The sequence below is a fragment of the Furipterus horrens genome, unplaced genomic scaffold (assembly GCF_987537825.1).
Source record: "Furipterus horrens unplaced genomic scaffold, mFurHor1.1.pri manual_scaffold_3, whole genome shotgun sequence".
In the NCBI taxonomy this organism is placed as follows: Eukaryota; Metazoa; Chordata; class Mammalia; order Chiroptera; family Furipteridae; genus Furipterus; species Furipterus horrens.
In genome coordinates this window covers 16,891,464-16,908,398 of record NW_028327173.1, presented here as the reverse complement: position 1 = coordinate 16,908,398, position 16,935 = coordinate 16,891,464, and the positions used below count along the sequence as shown (strand labels likewise).

The window sequence follows — 16,935 nt, the reverse complement described above, 5'->3', positions numbered from 1 at the left end:
GATGGCACTGGTCAGCATGGCGATAGTTGACTAAAAAACTAAATTAAGAACCAGAATATTGGCATAGGAAGAGACAGATAATTTATGTCAACATTAACAATAACTACCATTTGATCATCTATGATGTGCCAGGCCCTTTATGGAGTTACTTAATTTTCTACAATTCTTGAAAGTATGTTCTTCTACCACTAACATGTTAAAGATGAGCAAGCTCATGCTCAGAGAGATTAGGTTACATGCCCAAGTCATCCAGCAAGTAAATGGCAGAAACTAGATTTTGATCTCAAGCCTGCTGAACCCCAGAGCCTACATTCCTCGTCTCTTGATTATGCTGTACTATATGGATGGGGGGGTGGGGGTGGGGGGGGAAGCACCATACCCATGAGTTAGGAGACTAAGGCCCATCTCTTGGTACTTAATCAGTTGTGACCTTGGACAAGTTGGCAACAAATCAGGTTTTGGTTTCCTCACTTATACAGTGAGACAACTGGATAAATTTGCTTGTGACACCCCTGGGGCATATGCATGAAACTCCATGGGTACTATATGGTCAGGGCCATATGAAATATACAATACCAGTAGCAATATCCTGTAATGAGAGATATGGCAACAAACAAGCAGTATAAGATATAAGATATACTCTTCAGTCCCCATGGCTAATCACAAGTAAATGTTTTTACTGGGAAATGGGAGGGAGTTGTAAGGGTAGACTCCAAAAGAAGTCTCCCCCTTCTATCTATAGGAACAGATATTGCTCTGAACTCCACGTCCTTTTATTGCACAGGACACACCTCTGCTTTCTACCCTACAAAAAGCCAGTTTTTCAAGTCTTTTGTTCCACAGAAAGCCGGATGTCTGGCTGTTGAGTCAGACCTCAATGTGCTTAACAAGTTTGGCTTTCCACAACATACTTATCACAGACAAAGTTCAATTAATCCCAGCCCCAATTCTCCCCAGTGGGGGCTACCTTTAGCATTTCAGGATTCAGGTACTCAGTTTTCTCAAAAGGTTCCACCTAACAGGTACCTTCTAGGAGGACTGCTGAAAGAATTATAGCACTGCCTCCTAAATGGGAAGGTCTGTATCTCTGGGTTTGCTCTCCTTCAAGCATAATCCTGCTAAGAGATGGGAGATGAGGATCAGCCCACTCAGTGCCCTGCCAGTTCCAAGGAAGCAACAGGGCCAGGGAGAATTTCCTCACGTGTTTGCAATGTGTTTCATGAATTTTATTGCTCATCTACCATGTAGATCAAAAGCACTGGAGCAGGTCCAACTATTTCACACAGAATCTCACACTCCAGGCTGGCTACAGCCCTGAAAGCCTTCGTTTCTTCGCTTGAAATACTGCCCAATGTTATTTTGGGATGTGACCTGATAGAGAAAGCCCATAGGGACTCCAGGATGATAACTGTTCCAGCTGTGATTGGTTGCCCAGTCCCAGCGAGTGCCAGCATGGGTTTGTCAGGCTCTGCTGACAAACAGAACTCAGCAGCTAACACCTTCTCTTCACACCACAACAAAACCATGCCCAAAATTACATAGTCCATACCACACTGGGGGTGTGTGTATACGGGGGTGTTTGTGTGCAGGGACGGGTTTGCTAGTGCTCTCACAGGAAGGCCTGCAAGTTCCAACATGAATTGGCTGCCTGATGAAGTACAGTTTCAAGCAGGAAGATACCAGTGCAGGGTTAGACAAGAGGGGTTTAAACAATTTGCCAACAGAGCCTCTTGAGGATGACATCAGTTCATTTTGCTGAGCAGATTAAATAACATTAACAGGCAAATCTAAAGATCAGGCTCATGGCAATGCTCAGATTCAGCTTTTTCTCATAAATCTGGCTGAATCTTTGAGAAATGGAGCGTTTGTAAACCCCCAGATGGGGTTCTTGTATTCTTTCAGTTGTGAAAAGCTTTTGCCAAGTTGTGCTAACTACTGGCAGGGAAACCACCCACCAAGAGAGCCAGGTAAATCCTACACACATGCTTGTAGTAAGTTCGCACATATGTGTTTGTGTGGTAGGAACCTTCCAACTCAACTATACTCGCTTAAATGACGATCCTTGAATGAAAAGTTCAAATGCACAGCTTGAAATGACCAAATCTGCACTAGCAATTTGTCAAGTATTTTCCTAGCCTAAGAGATTCATGGCCACGGCAGGAGGCTGCTCCCATGCTGGAGAATGGGAGGAAATCCTGAAGAACACGGAAAGCCTGGGAAACCTAACACTTGAAGAAAGGCAGATGGTAGAAAAGGAGGCAACAGCTTTGACAAACTTAAAGACAACTTAATGACACAGGAATTACTTAAGGGACCTAAGTTTTTTGGAGACCTGGTTTTTCCATAAAGCCTTCCTTAAGCAACATATTTGTTAAGGGTCAGGTGAAGAAGAGGCTACCTCTATCGAACACTCCTAAAAAATATTCAGTATATAATAGTGTCAATTGTAGGTTCTCTGGGTCTCCCTCGCCCCATCTTTGCTAAACAGAAGGGCAATCTGACCCACCCAGACTGGTAGGGGCTCCAGAGTATAGAACTGCCGCACTGTTCCAATGAGTGGTCTCAGCTATCCCTGACTAGAGAGCAGACTAGCTTGTGCTGGCTTAAATGCCAAGAACAAATCAACACACAGAACAGGCTGCCTCTTGCTGCTGGTGATACTTCCACATCAGGGGTTAAGCAGGTGGTAAGGAAGGGGAAAGAAAAGATGCAGAGGCTGCCGCTATCCTTTTAGCTTAGGGATCGATCTCTATCTCCTGCCTCAACTACACTCACTGTTTGGAATAGCAGAAATTGCTCCAGGAAAGATTCAGAGAACTCTATTTCCTAACCCCTAACCCCACGGTTAAAAAAAAAAACCCTCACCAAAGTCCCTCTTCTCTTTTTCTACAATAGGCTATTGTTCTGGTGATAAGGGATCATTTCTTCCTGGTACCTTCTGGCTGCCTGGTGAGAACACAGCAGGTAAGACTCTTCTTGTCTTCAGAATGTTTTTAGGGGCCTACCTCTCAGAGAAAAATCCCCTTTATATACACATAAGAATGCATAAATAAAGCTCTGGGAGACCAAATCTCCAAATTCAAAGAATAAATCAAGTCCTTTTGTGTCTCCCTCTTGAAGGGACACAGAGCTGACATAAATATGTGACTATCATGTACTCAACCCTAAGGTACATGACTGACTTACGTTTTGTTCTCTCAATCATCTTCTGATGTACGTATCAGTCCCATTTTAACACAGAAGCAGGGGAGCTCAGGAGTTAAATGACTTGCCCAAGGACAGAGAGCTATTAGAAGAACTGGGGTTCAAACCCATATTCCTGTGATTCCAAAGCCTGCACACTCTTTCTATCATAACGTGGAAGCTTGGCACTATCAAAGGCTCCGTATTTCAGCCAAGGTCAGGCAAAAACTTGTCTCCAGACATGCTGGGTGATTAGATACATAAGTCTAACTGGCTAGGCCTCACTTAGATCTTCTGTAGAAAGACAGGCTACAACTCAGTAATCAAACTCTACAATGTTACATATTCCTCTCTTTCTTAGCCACTCTTCCTCTAAACCATTCTTGCTTTCTAAACCTTCTTTCACTGTTCACCTTCAAATCAGCCCTTTCACTTTAACTTTTAATTTACACCTACATTTTCTATACTAAAGGGTATAATACTTTTTCTCTGGGTCCTTCAAAGGGCACTGAATGTACAAAGGGGAGGGGAGAGGAGAGAATGAGTTAGAATCTAGGGAGACAAGCAGGAAATTAAATCCCTTGAAGGTAAGGTATCTGGCCTCTACTGGTTTTCATTTGAATATGCCCTAATCCTATTATCAAGTACAAGGGTGTGGCCCAAAGAGAGAAATCCAACATCCCTGGCCTCTAGGTGGCCCCATCTCAGGCAATTTCAAAACCTCACACTTTCTTCCTCACCCAGCCCTGCAGTATTCTCCCAAACTTCAGGATGATCAGGCCTTTTTTAGGGGCCCCATTTCCCAAACTACAAGATGGGAAAGCTCCTCTCTGAGGGCAAAAGCCAAGCAAGCTTTATTCTTTTGCCCACAGTCGTGCTCCAATAATGGGGCAACAGCAGGGTGACCCATTTCCCAGCCAAAGAGGAGAAATGGGTGGGGAAATAATTGCTTAGTCACACATTAGGTGCAGCAACTATAGATTAAAATAATTTTTTGCCTTGGAAACGCCAAAGACAAGAACAGCTTCGTGGAGGCAAAGCCTCCATAGTCATGTACAACATCCCTCACCCCACAACCCACGAGCAGGGCCCAGAGTCCCCTCAAGGCTTCCCTAGACTCAGTGTGACAGGACTAACGGTACTGTGCTGAATCTGCCCTTTTCCCGCTAGCTTGTGGGACCAGAGCTGGACCAGGCTACATTCCCATTGTTAGTGACCAGAAAAATGTCAGGACACAAAAGACAAAATGCCTGATGTTGCTGAACCAATAATCTAATCAAAAGCATCATCTTTAGACACGACCTCTATTAGACCTCTCTCTTTCCTTTGATCATCAGTTCCCCCATTGTAATCTTGCACCTGAACTCTAGACCTCCCCATTGAAGGAGATACTCTTAGATGATGACACCAAGGGAACTGACTGCTGTCTAACACTGAAAAGTGCAACCCTTAATGGGCCTTGGCCACTTGGGTAAGAGCTCTTGGTTGAACTGTAGGGCAGGGAAAGACAGTTCTAGAAAGGAGGCTGTCAGGAGGAGTGGCTCTGTGTCACTGGAGCAAATTCAATCTAAAATACAAAAACTCAACTGTTCTAATCCACCCCAGCAAAATCTCTTGAAGTGAGTCTGACCCTTTGGGTGCAGGCTGAGGACGTCGCTGAGGTGTAAAAGGGGAAGAGAAAGACTGTTGTGCTGCCTGCATTCCTGTGGTGGGAGCCCCTGCAAACAGCAGCCACTGCAGCAGCCATTGATTTTCCAGGGGTCGATATTGTGCTCCCACAGATTCTGCTCAGCTACAGGTTTAATCATATTGAGTGCTTCTGTTCAACATCTCCCCTGCACTTCCCTCTCCCCAAACCAATAAAACAAACACCAAACACAATGAGAGTTGGCAATGGATAGATGGTGTTCCCCATAACTGGCCTCCACCCCCAGGGAAATACTAAGCACTAGGTAGCTCCAAGGGAGCCAAAGCTACATGGGCAGTCCATAAGAAGCTGCAGGAATAGAGCCACAGGGCCCAGAGAACATCTTAATCCCTTGCCCAACACTCCTACACAGACCCTTCTAATAATTCAAAGATTTTACATTAAAAAATCCAGGTTCCCAACTAAAAAAATCCTAGAACTCCCACAGGGCACACTCATCAGTTGAAACCTTGCTTTCCAGTTTGTCAGTCCCCACCAGGCCTGCATAATACCATGTTATCAACCTGACTAGCCTTCCAGTATATATCCCCTCCCATGCAAAGGCTTCTCACTTGGGCCAGAAGAGATGTCTCATCTAGTCAAAAACCACCTCTTGGCCAAAATGTAGTGTTTTAAGGGCCACTAGCTAAGAGACTCTTCATTCCAGATATGAAAAAAATGAAACTGGGTCAGGGCTGGGCCTGAGTTAGAGCAGTCAAGAGCAGTGCATATTTATGGAACAGGGCTGTTCTAATCCCAGCAGGAAATGAGCAAGGTAAAGCTAGAGAAAGCAAAGAAGTTAGGAACTTCCTACTTTCTCCAAGTCAAGCATTCCCTTTTAGGAAGGCCAACCACACAGACCTTGTTCCATCAAGATCTTCAGCTTGAATCTGAGAGCTTGAGCAAGGGGGGCAGGAAAAAGGGGAGAGGAAAGGAACACAGAAAAGAAAGCAGAATCCTAGGTATGAAAAGTGTACTGGGGAAGTGAGAGCATTGTCATAGGCTTCCACCTCATCTAGTTGCCCCTTCAAAATTACAGCAATCAGAAAAATGCAAAGATGTAATAATGTGCACAACTCAGGAAGACAAAGTTGGCACTGTGCTCAAACACAGCTTAGACCAAGGTCTAGGGGACTGCATGGCCTCCCTGGTTTGGTATTTAAATCCCAAAATTTTCATTTGCCAGTGGTCTTCTCTACCATGGCCCTACCGGTCTAAATAAAATCTAAATAATTGGGGGAGGGAGTGGAACAAGCAGACCCAAGAGTGGGGAATAGATATAATAATCTTAAACTAGAAAAGACAGACATCAACCTCAAAGGCCACTAAAACCAAAAAGAACAACTCAAACCTAGGAGATACACAGTCAACTTCTAAAAAGAGAAAATGGTGGGAGGGAGAATAAATATTCTTGATAACACTTACTCTGAACACTGATCTCTTTTATTTGGAACTTAGTTTCTCTCTTACCATCCCCAAAATGTCAGGAAATTACCTTCACTCATCTCAGTAAACACTATTTAATATTCCTCCCACATCAAAGCTGGCCTTAAAGGACAGGTTTGCTGACTCTCAACTAGAGGCTTCAACTCCTAGTTCCCATCTTCACCAAGGCACAGCTTCTTTGCTTCCTTGGGAAAGGTCAAATGGGAAGGAAGCTTGGAGGTGAGTTCTGCCTCATGGCAACCAGAGATTATGTCACAATACCAGCCAATTCCATGCTGACACCACAGATGGGGAAGATGGAATGGGTACACACCTTGGAAGTGAACAGAGCAAGAGACCAAGAACTCACTGGTTTCCAAAGGGACAACATTAGATCACATACCAGATTCACTTCAGCTTTCAGGCAGAACACCAAATAATTTCCAAATTCAGAGGAACAAATTCTCACTCTGGTGTAGAGAAGCCCTAGTAGTTTCTATAAGGATAGTATTTTGGGGGGGTGGGGTTTTGGTTTCTATCTTGTTTAAAAGTTTGAGCCCCACCCTTGACCCCAGCACAGCAAGAAATAGCTTGGCAATAACACATCTGGTGGGCTGGCTTTCTGATTTTGGTTGGCCTCTTGGAGAACAATGGCAGCTTTGCAGACAGCACCAATAGGAGAGAAAGCAAGAGGGATTAAGGGGAATGGGTGAAGAAAGCCATTGTCACCGAGGCAACTAAATTCATCCATATGTTGACTCAGGAATTTCAGTAAATTCTAGTTTTCGAGGTTTCTTGCTTCCAGAGCAAGTGCTTCCTACACATCTTCCTTGGGAGCAGACTTAAATCCAGAAACCACAGTATCACTCACTACCTCTGCCTAGAAATCTCAGCCCCACATCTCTCCATATCTCCTTCTTCCCTTTCTCCAAAGAGAAGAGTACGAAGTCTGTTTTCTGAATGTGGCATTCTTCCTTCTCTTAAAGGAGCTTTTTGCTGATCCTTTATAGGAGTTGGTTCTAATAGTAAAAGCACTGGATTGGAAGTAAGGGAATCCAATGTTCTCATTTACTAAATTAGCCTTCAATAAGTCTTTTACCCCTTCTGGACTTTAGGTTCCTCATATGTAAAGTGAGGGTTAAGGGGAAGTAGTGGTGTTTGTATTAGTGTGGTAAATAATCTGTGGACTAACTTAAGCTGCCTCTATTCCACTCTTTTCCTAATTTGTAGAGGTTTAAAAAGCTTAAAACTACATTTCCCAGAATCCCTTGAGGGTGGGTGTGAATACAATTCAGGTTCTGCTAATTAGAAGCCTACTCAAGATTAGATTAAAGTATGGCAGAGACCATGTTTGTCTCCTTCACTTGTTTCTGCAGCAGCATTTGTTTCATCTTCCAGTTAACTGGGTGCTGGTTTTGGCGGCAGCAGCTGCTACTGCTTCTTGATTCTAGCCTGCTGATCCCCAGATAACAGATTCAGAGCAATCAATCTGGTAGTGGCTCACAAGCAGGAGTTCCCTGGTGGGTCAAATCTAGGTCTAGGTTCTGTTCCTGAAAGACAAGCCTAGAGGCTGCTCCTTCAATTCTTCTAACAATTTTGTAAGACCAATTCCCAATACTAAATCCCTATTAAACATACCTAGGTCTAGGGTTCAATGTAGAAACCACTCTATGTGATACAGTATTATCAGATGATCCCCAAGGAGTCGTTGTGAAGGAGAGAGAACAGAATAATTCACAAACATATTCTCTGCTAAGCCAGAACTTTAAAATACACTGTCCAGGACAACCGCCTTCATTTCTTCCCTTTTTACAATCTCCCGGCACCTTCCCCCTTCTACTCTAAGCTCTGGGAGGGTTGAAATGCTCACATAAGATGACAACTGAATCAGCACATGCTTTCCTTTTCATCCCTATACTCTACTACTCTGTTGAGGATAGTATTATCTGCCCAACCCAAACTAAGTTTTCTCAGGGCTTCAGGAAGGCTTAGGATAGACAGGGTACCGAATGTCTTACTCAGGAGCAGGAAATGTTTATTAGTTATTAGTTCCAGGTACAAAAGAACCAGAGAACAGCTGTCCTGTCAGCCCTGTGTGGCTTATGAGTAAAGACAAGTTTAGCCTGCACAAGATCTCAGTTTATCTTTCCGTACCAATTTCTGACAACCACCAGCTTCCTATATAGCAGGGCTGCAGACAAACTAAAAAAAAAAAAAACAATGTCAAATCAGAGTGGTATGCTTGGTGGGGAGTGAGCACTGGGGGGTAGTATAACTTCCCACCAGTCCTCAGTAGGTAACTGATCCGAAGAGCCATCACACTAGAGGTAAGGCTCAATGAGTATTCAGACTGGTAGAGTTCTGAAGAAAACAAAAAGGTTCCAGCAAGAGGAATCTGTGTGAGACACACAAGCAGGAAGCTGAGCTGAGCCACCAGCGACTAGAATAGAAACAGGAAATGGGCCCAGGAACAAGCATACAGAAATCTGCTGCAAGCACCAGGCAGTATCAAGGCTGGAGCAGCACGACTAAGATGGGGAATCGGATTGGCTAGCCCTCCCAGAGAACCAGCGTTCTAGAGAAGGGATGGCTACCTGCACAGGGTACACGCTGCTCTGAACATTCTGAGCAATATGACGGTGAAGGGGGAGGGGTGTGTGCGTGGCGGCAGCAGGGATTCCTTTTTCAGACTTTGTGAGAGCCCCTGAGCTACTATTCAAGGGGAATGGTCAGATATAAAGAAAACAGAACAGCCTAGCTTCTCTGAGTATCAAAACTTCTAGTGGCATTTGTTACTCCTTTCAAAATAAGCTGGCAAAAACCATTGGCCCTGCCTCTTCTTACCATGAAATGTGACAAAAGGGAACACAAACAGTAAAAAATTAAAATCCTTCAAACATTCCAATTTTCTAAGCTTTTAGAAGATCCCCCCCCCCTCCACCTCCCCCCAATAAACCCAGATGACAAAAAACTGGCTCTCAAGTTCAGGTGGGTAGCAAGAACCTGGGGGCTATTCAGCAAAGGATTACTGAGTATCTGATAACAGGTAGTCAGATACAGAAACCAAAGAATCAAACCCTAGTCAACTTTCCATTGCTTGAGGTGATTCCCTAATTGGTTAGTTCCTTCAGCAGACTTGCCCTATGAATTTGCTCTTCTTCCCTCTCCTACCCCTTCCTGTCCCTCAGCTGCCCTTGCTACAGCTCACTGTGCTTTCATCACGAAGTCTGGGAAAACAAAAGTGAGATGGAAACCCATTTATACTCCTTCTTTTAGGACAAGTCTTGTGAATGTTAAATGGCAAAGGGTTGAGGCTTTTGGCAAACATGAAGAGAGAATTAGACTGCCCATGCCTTCCCTCTTCTTGGTGGGATGCTACAAGGAATATTTCATCTGAAATATCAGCGAGAGCTGGATTCAAATTCTGATTCTGACCCTTAGTAGTTTCTTCTTAGGCAGAATGGGAGTCATCACTCAGTATATCTCAATTTTTGCCCTTCTAAGAGAATTGGTATAGGCTGTAGCTTCTTTCCTGGCCTTACTGCTGCCCTCTAAGACTTGGATTCTATAGGAACATAGTTCCCTCCCATTTCCTCTTTCTGGATCCCTATAACCCAAACTCTCAGGGCCTGAGAGCATCACAGTAGTAATATATGAGTGCTAATAGCTACTATGTTGTTAAGTGACGTTTAAAGAGCTTGGAAACCCCCAAAATAAAATATCTATCCATAACAGACTAATTAAAGATCTCAATCCTGTTCTCTACCTCACTGCTGCCATCAATAACCTACCTCCATGTCTACCTAACCAAAAAAAAAAAAAAACAAGTATGATCTAGATCTTCAACAGCAGCCTCAAGGACTATTTCAGTCAAGGGTATAGTGTCCCTGATAAGTTAACTCAGTGAGTGCCCTTGATTCCTTTCTCTCATGACTCCCGAAAGATGTGCCTGTTTATACCCTCCCAATATTCTGCCAGCCATCTTCATCCTGCTATCTGCTTATACACATGCAAGTACTGAGATGAAGCTGAGGCATTTGGGATCACTCCCTCTTCGATGACTTACAAGAGTGCTCTTTACCTTGACACCTTTCCCTTGCTCATTCCCTTTCCTCCAGTCCTCAGAAATCAGGTCCTCAACCTACCTAAAAAAGATCCTAATAACCTCTTCATGACAAATCCAACTCTATATTCCTTGAAATATAAATATGATGTGGATCATCTTCCTCCCTACCTTGGCTTCCAGAAATGACATAATCCTGGTCCTCCTCCCAACAATCTGGCTCTATGTTGGACGCTTCTACACAATGATCACAGGCATTGTCCAGGCCTCTACCTGGCTCTTCTCTTCATACTCCATGGCCTGGGAGGCCTACTTCATTTCATGGTTTAACTATTAACCACTAAACAGATGACTCTCAATCTCTACTCAGACTCGGTTGTTAACTCAAGCTTCAGTCTCCTATCTCCAACTAGTAACTATGCATTTGTTTTTAGACATCTCACTATAGGGAACTTATCCTCAAAAGTGAGTGCTCCTATTAACCTTTCTATTTTTGTCAATGAGATTTCTCTTCCTCCCCCCACCCCCAAGTCAATCAAGCTCATTAAATTTTCTACCCAATAGAATCTATTTAATCTCAGTTCTATAGATTCTTCCCTGCACATCTCACAACTGAGACTAGGTAGCTACGCAAATTAGAAAGAGGGATAGAACTCCACACTTCTTGCCAGAAGTACAATATTTCAACAGTTTAATTTATCCCCTTTCTAGACCCTCCCCCTTTCAAAACAACTACACACCAATGGATCATTTTTTAAAACGTAATTTTTAAAAATGTTTATTGATTTTAGAGATAGAAAAAGGGAGAGAGAGATAGAGGAAGGCAGAGAGAAAAAGAGAAACATCAATGTGAGAGAGAAACATTAGTTGGTTGCCTCCCATATGCACCCCAACTGGGGACTGAACCTGCAACCTAGGTATGTGCCCTGGCCAGGAATCGAACTGCCAGCCCCTTGGTGTATGGGACGATGCTCCAATTAACTGAGCCATATTGGCCAAGGCACAATGAATCATTTTTTAAAAACACTAGTTTTGTTATTGCTCTAATTAACATATCAGCAGGCCCATAAGATCAGATCCAAATGCCTCACTTATTAGCCTACCAGGGCCCCAATCCCTGTGATCTAGCTTTCTTGTCTCAATTTCCTACTCCAAGAAGCCTGATTCTGACCAGCCCCCAAATATCATTTATACTGCACCCCACCTGGCTTCTGCTCAGGCTGTACTTTTCCTTTCCAAACACAAAAGTACATCCATACCTAGCTCATTCTAAACTTCTGCCAGTGTCTTTCCTCAACTATTTAGACATAAATGAATCACTGACATCACCAAACTCTGACAGCACTCACTGAAACATTCAGGCACACATTCTTCTATCTATTTCACTAATGAAACAGAGGAGGATCCTTGAGGATAGCAGCCATGTAGTCAGAAGTACAGATTTAAGAGTTCAAGTTACCTTAGAAATCATCAAAGTTCAACCCTTGTCTATAGTCTACCTGCCTTCTATTTAACACCCACAGCAAACAGTGTTCCAGTTTTTAGACCAAGAAGAGGGAACACACCTACTTCAAAAAAAATTTTAAAGATATTCTCATACTCCAGATTACAAAGGAACTTGTATGTCACACTTGGGCTTAGAGCTATAGGCAACAGGTAGTCAGAGGTTTTAAAGCAGTGATGTTACTTGCCAGGGTTAATTTTTTAAGATGACCATTCTGGTAATTATGTTGAGGACTGACTTAGAGGAAAAGACAGAAACCGACAGGAGGCTGTGGCAAGACACCAGGTGAGAAATAACAGGGGCCTAAAAAAAAAGGCAGAGGGGAGGGAGAGGAGAATCCAGATTCAAAAGCCATTTCTGAGGTAAACTAGGATCTGGTGACCAACTTATGGAAGGAATCCAGGTTATGGGTGCCAGAGTGGAGTACTCTCAGGATGGTGTTGGCAGTGCAAGGGCTGTCTTAACCCAGGAATAAGCTCTACTGAGGCCACAGCTACAGGTAAGCCCTTCTCTCAAGTCTCTTTTCTTTCCACCACTGTCAAGGGACAGCCTTCCCACCAGGTTATATCAACAGTCAGACTACAGTGTAAGTTACTATTATTATTCAAGTTATCAATGGCTTCCTAGTCTAGTAATTTTTTTCTTCCCCTTTCCAAAGACTACCTAAGCTCACTGTTACTGAACTATGGTATGCGCAACTTCAGCACCACCTGGCACTTGCTAGAAATGCAAATTCTTGGGTCCCACTCCACACCTACTGAATCAAAAATCTTTCTGCATAGAGGTCAGTAATCTGTGTTTTAATTTATCTCCAGACGACTCTTAATGCATGCTAAAGTTTGAGAAGCACTAATCTAACTAACCTTTCCAGATCAAGGCTTTCAATCCTATATTAATTTTCTATCACTAAACGGAAACCCTATCCCAGGTACTCAAGACTAAAATGTAAATATACAATGTGTCTCAATAGGAAAAATCTGGGCTGCATTCATTATTCTAGGGAAGCCATACACACTTGGATGAGTCCCTTAAATAGAAGCTTATATATATATATATTTATTTCTTTAATGATTTTATTTATTTACTTTTTAGAGAGAGGGGAAGGGAAGGAGAGAAACACTGATGTGCACGAGAAACATCAATTGGTTGTCCCTCACACACCCCCAACTGGGGATCTCACTGATAACCCAGGGATGTGCCCTGACCGGGATTCCTTTGTTCGATAAGTTGAAATCTATTATTTGCCAGTTACTATAATGGCAATGAGCAAGAAAGACTAAGTAATCATCACTGAGTTTGCATTAAAATGAGTTACTGAAATTAATATTGAGATAAGCATTGACAAGACTATTAGAGCAAAGGAACCTGATACAGCTTGGACTAGTGGATCTCTACTGGGGCTGCAAATCAGAATCACTAAGCGACAGCTTCTAACCCTACCAAAGCCCAAGCCCTACCCCAAATCAAATAAATCAGAACTCTGTGAACCCTGGCCATTGATTTAAAAAATCATTCACTTCCCAGGCAATTCTAACATGCAGCCAAGGTAGAAAACCACCAGTCTTAGAAATCATATGATAGGTGTCAGGGGCGCAGAGGTCACCACAGTTCTTGCCTTCCAGGAGCTTACCATCTAGTGGAAGAGACCCAAGTAAGCAGAGGTATCAGCAAAATGCTCTTGAAAACATGGAGCAGAGAAACCTCATATTCAAGATGGTGCTTCTCTGTGTACAAGGATGTGAATGTAATCTCCCAGAGGGTCATACATATAAGGTGCTTTTACCTATGTCAACAAGGTTTAGCCTCTACAGATGAATACTTATCTTTATACTTTTTTGTCTTAAATATTGCGAGTTTAAAAAAAATAAAAACTGCCTATAGTTAGTGAGGGCATAATAGAAATTGTTCGAGTTGTTTTGAAGCTTAATTTAGGAAGGAGTTTTTTGAGGAAATGATCTTGAAGATGCAGTCTGAAATACGAACTGGAAGAGTTAGAAGGAAAAGTGTATTAGGCAAAGAGAAGCGTGTGTGCAAAGAAAGGTCTGGAAGCATAAAAAAAAGCACGGGGCCTTATAAAAACTGAGAGAAAGCTGAGAGCAAGGCAGACAGCAAAAGAGGAAACAGTAGAGGGTCTTAAAGTGCCACCCCTGGATGAGCTGCATCAGCACCATGGAAGAATGTTTGGAATCAAATTCTCAGGCGTCACACAAGGCCTACTGGATCAGAAAGTGGGGCAGGCGGGAAGGAGAGAAGAGGAACAGCCTAGGTAATATTAAGGATTTGGGATTTACTCTATGATTAATGAAAAATCATCGAGAAGTTTTTCGCCCTGACCAGTGTGGCTCAGTTGGTTGACTGTCATCCCTCAAAGCAAAAGGTTGCTGGTTCAATTGCTGGTCAGGGCACGTGCCTGGGTTGCAGGCTGGTCCCTGGTCGGGGCATGTGCTAGAGGCAACTGACTGACATTTCTTTCACACATCGATGTTTCTCTCCTTCTCATTCTCCCTTCCTTCTCCTCTCACTAAAAAAATAAAATCTTTAAAAAGAAAAATAATTGAGAGGTTTTAAATAGATAACATCATCAGAATAACACCATTTAACTGCTCTTAAATGGTGTGGCATTAACAGCTGAGCAAAAACTCCTCAAAAGTCTAACTTCTGTAATAATCAGGATTAGAATCCATACTACGTTTTTAAATCACGGGTCACAATCATATTGCCTTTAGGGTTAAGTGGTAAGGTGAATGAGTAAGTAAGGAGGGTGATGTGGAACTGGAGGAGCTGCTCTCCAGTTAGCTTAGCATTTTCTCTGGAGCCAAATACAAACAGGTGTTTGAGTAAAGGAATGTGTTGGCAAACCTTCAGGATCCTTTAACACAGCTGCTTAAGAAAGGAGAGGGCCCTTTGTAAGGAATCCCAACTTTTCCTTCTTTCAGATGTGACTGTTTCCCAGCCTGGCTAGGGAAATCTGGCATTAAACCAAAATTAAAAGAAAAACTACCTTTTGTTGCTTGGTCCAAGTAGCAGAGGAATAAAAAGCAATTCAACAAACAAGATGCCAATAAAACCAGCCAGCTCACCTCTCACATGGAGCTTCTACCACAGAGCAAATGACCCATTTGGATGAATCTATAGAAGCCTGAATTTGGGAATGTTCCTTGTAATTGGCTGCCCAAGAACAATCCTCCCTTGGGCTCACGAAGCTGCCAGCACCTTTACTTCATTAGGTCAAATCAGAAGCTCTTGATCTCAGTAGTACAAGGCTCTCAACCCTTAGAAGACATGCAATGTGTTTGTATGCTAGGCTTCTCAGGACTAAAAATTGACACCAATTATAGCTCTGTTAAAAGGTCACTAGGAGCAAGCAGAAACTTTTTGATGGGGAGCAACTTACAGCACTGGCAGAAATCCACCAATTTGGGTTTTTGCCACAATAGCACCTCACCCAGATTTAGCCACAAACCATAGATGATGAGGGAGTGGTTACACATGTCTGTCTGAATCAGGTGAAAGCACATTCCAGTGAAGTTCAGAATGCAGAAAAGAACTGCAACAGACACTAATGAGAAAGGAACAGAGGGACTGCCTTTTTCAGACACTTCCTCCCTCAAATTCTCAGTTGTGAAAGTCAACAGTCTCAGAAGTACAATGTGACAGTGGCTATTCATCCTGATCTCAGAAGCCAGAATGACAGGTGTTGAGGGACCTCACAGACATCATTTTACTAAGGTTATGGCTCACAGATGTTCAGAGGAGACCAGGGGAGGCTTCATGATGAAGAGCATTCCTGCCTCCTACCTATTCCTTTAAGATCCAGAAGCCAATTTTTCCCAAGTCAAAATAACCAAAGAGATAGGCTTCAATTCTAAGTAAAATCAAAATTTCAAGATTCTTGTCTGGTATATGTGGCTGAATTTCTACTTCCTGAAATAGGATTTGTAATAAAGGGTTTGCTACCTACTGTTGTACTAGATTTCAGAGCAGCCCATTTCAGTCCTGAGATTAATTTTCAGAACCTGAGTGACTTGCTCACATGTAGTAGCAGAGCTATGACTAAGATAAATGTTCCCAGAACCAGCCTACTATTAAATGATTGGTGCAAAATGCCAACTACAGTCCCTGTGCCCTCTGGGATAATGATAATAGCTGTCATTTATGGAATACCTACAATGTATCAGCATCTATATTAACCTTTTTAATGTTAATAACTAACCCCATGAACGAGGTACTTTTATCATTTTTAGTTAAGTTTTAAAAAAATATTTTATTTATTTATTTTTAGCAAGGGGGAAAGGAAAAAGAGAGGGAGAGAAACACCGATGTGTGAGAGATACGTCGATCAGTTGCCTCCTGCTCATCCTAAACTAGGGACCTGGCCTGCAACCCAGGCATGTGCCCTGACGGGGAATTGAACCGGTAACCTTTCAGTCTGCAGGCTGGCATTCAATCCACTGAGCCACACCAGCCAGAGAAGGTTGGGTTTTTTTTTCTTTTTAATTGACTTTAGTTAGAGAGAGGAAGGGAGAGAGAAACATCGATTTGTTGTTTCACGTATTTATGCATTCATTGGTTGTTTCTTATACGTGCCCTGACCAGATATCGAACCCACAACCTTGGCATATTGGGATAATGCTCTAACCAACTGAGCAACCTAGCCAGGGCTCGAATTGGGTACTTTTAGATTCACTTCACAGATGTGAAAGCTAAGGCATGGACAGGTTAAATGAGAGAGTCAAAATGCAGACCCAGGAACTCTGGCTCTCGAGCCCAAACTCTTTAATCAGCAGACTATACTGCCCTTCTCAGGATACAGTTAGTCCATTCCATAAACACTAATCAAGCACCTGGACACCAAGCATTCTATTAGACAAAAGGACCTATTCATACAAAACACCAACCAGAAAAACTGCTTTTATTCTGCCCAGGCTCAATGTGACAATCCATGCTGAATACACCCCAAATCCTACCTCTCAGCTATAAACACTAAGACAAAAACCTAAAAATTAAGCCCTCAAAAGTAAGGTTAGAAAAACAAACAAACAAAACAAAAACAAACAAACAAAAAAAACCCCC

At 42.8% G+C, this 16,935-nt stretch overlaps 1 protein-coding gene across 2 annotated transcripts in view; it reads right to left on the bottom strand.

Annotated features, from left to right (window-relative positions):
• The window catches only part of ARID1A (AT-rich interaction domain 1A), a 66,911-nt gene that overhangs the window by 20,425 nt on the left and 29,551 nt on the right, over positions 1-16,935 (bottom strand). The gene's annotated exons all lie outside the window — the stretch shown is intronic.